This window comes from Lathyrus oleraceus, chromosome 1, assembly GCF_024323335.1.
Source record: "Lathyrus oleraceus cultivar Zhongwan6 chromosome 1, CAAS_Psat_ZW6_1.0, whole genome shotgun sequence".
NCBI classification, from domain to species: domain Eukaryota; kingdom Viridiplantae; phylum Streptophyta; class Magnoliopsida; order Fabales; family Fabaceae; genus Lathyrus; species Lathyrus oleraceus.
The window spans coordinates 238,477,387-238,479,650 of NC_066579.1; positions in this window are offsets into that span (position 1 = coordinate 238,477,387).

Here is a 2,264-nt window from a genome sequence, read left to right on the forward strand (position 1 = left end):
TGCACACCAAGTGTTTGTAAATTTGCTTAAGCCAAAATTGTCTTAAGTTTGCATCAGTCTAAATTTGGTGTTTTGATTCATTGGAACTAGGCTTGCTAGTAAGTGAATTATATCATTGATTGTGCAATTAGTGTAGTAACTTGTATCTCAATTTATCACTTATCCATTAGCTTAACGCATATCCGGTTTTCCAATAACGGTTCGTTTTAGACTAAATTTTCCTCGGCCGCTTCCGCACCTAAAACAATTTTTAAAACCAATTTTTCTTTTAAATTGGTAGCGCCGACTCAAGTTTTTAATTGGGATCTATTCAACCCCCCTTTCTAGATCCGTGCCATAGTCTAACAAGTGGTATCAGGAGCTCCGGTTCACTCCGTGCTTCAAAATACAACGTTGATAGAAAATGGCTAACGAACCTAAAGGGGCTTACAATAGAGCTCCCGTTTTCAATGGTGAAAATTATAGTTATTGGAAAGACTGTATGCGGGTGCACATAAATTCCATAGATAGAAAAATATGGAATGTTATTCTCAATGGTCCAATTGAAATAACCATGACAAATGAGAATAATGAAATAGTGCCTAAGCCTGAAGCACAATGGACCGATGATGATGAAAAGAAATACAACTATGATTGGAAAGCCAAAAACATCTTAATCTCCTCATTAGGGGTAGACGAATACTATCGTGTATCCCATTGTCCTACTGCTAAGGCCATGTGGGATTCACTTCAAATTGCCCATGAGGGGACAAACGATGTTAAATTGGCTAGAATCAATACACTAACGCAAGAGTTTGATCTCTTTTTCATGGAGCAAGGGGAAACCATTGCCGACATGCAAAAGAGATTCACTCATCTAATCAATCGATTACATTCACTAGGTAAACCTATTTCCAATGATGTTGCTACTAATAAAATCTTAAGATGTCTTAACAGGGAATGGCAGCCGAAAGTGACCGCCATCAAAGAGGCAAATGATCTTACCATATTGGACTTGACAACATTGTTCGGTAAACTACAAGAGCACGAACAAGTTCTCTTAAGCTTGGAACAACATGAAAAGAAAGATAAGAAAGACAAAGCAAAGGTGAGTGAAAAGAAATCAATAGCTCTAAAGACTTCCTCCTCAAAGTCTCAAGCAAAAGAGCAAAGTGATTATTCATCGAGTGACGAAGAAGAAGAAGACAAGAGTGAAGATATGGGGCTGTTCGTCAAACGCTACAACCGTTACGTGAGAAAGAACGGCATCCAACATTCCGAGAAGAACTTAGTTAACTTCCGGAAGCAATCTAGGTTCTCCAAAAATGATGACTCCAAAGGAAAAACAACTAGAGGGTCGTGCTACAAGTGCGGAAAGCCGGGTCACTACAAACCGGACTGTCCGATGAACAAAAAGACAAAAGAAAAAGATTCATACAAATCACATAAGAAACCATCAAAGCCAAGGAGGGCATACATTGCTTGGGAAAGCGATAGCGACTCCTCCGACGATGAAAGCTCTAGTGATGAAGATGAAAATGCAAATCTATGTCTCTCTGCTCGTCAAAAGAACAAGAAGAAACAGGTACGACATGCTAAATATGAAAATTCCTCTAGTATGTCTCATCATGAATTGCAAACCGTTTTTGAAACTTTACACTATGAAGCAAAAGAGGCCTTTAAAAGGCTTGCCTCAAATAAGAAAATCTTTTCTCATTTAGAACAAAAAATTCAAGAATCCGAAAGGAAACTTGAGGCACTTAAGGCTTCCATAGTGGAAAGCACAAAAACAAGTTATGAGGACCTTAAAAGTAGAATGATGAACTTTGGGTGTGATACTTGTTACATTTGGCAAGGTGAAGTAAGGAACCTAAAAGCCAAACTTGACAAGGCTCTTGAGCCCAAGATTACATTTGCTATTGATAAATCTAATTTTCGAAAGAGTATGGTTAATCCATATCAAAAATACAAATATGTTATAAAGGATGAAGATATCAAAAGTGATCAAAATGAAAAGTTCTCTTGTCTTTATTGTTGCAAGAAAGGCCATTCCATTGCTAAATGTAGATTTAGGAGATTTTTGGTTCCTAAAGGCATTTATCAATGGATGCCCAAATGCAACCAATTTGTTCCTCACCACTCAGGACCCAATAAGCCATTGGGTACCTTCTCTTGTTAATTATCTTATCACAGGTACAATGCCTCGAGACTACTGAGAGAAGATGGGTTCTCGACAGTGGATGCTCAAGGCACATGTCAGGAGACATATCTCTCTTCATTGACTT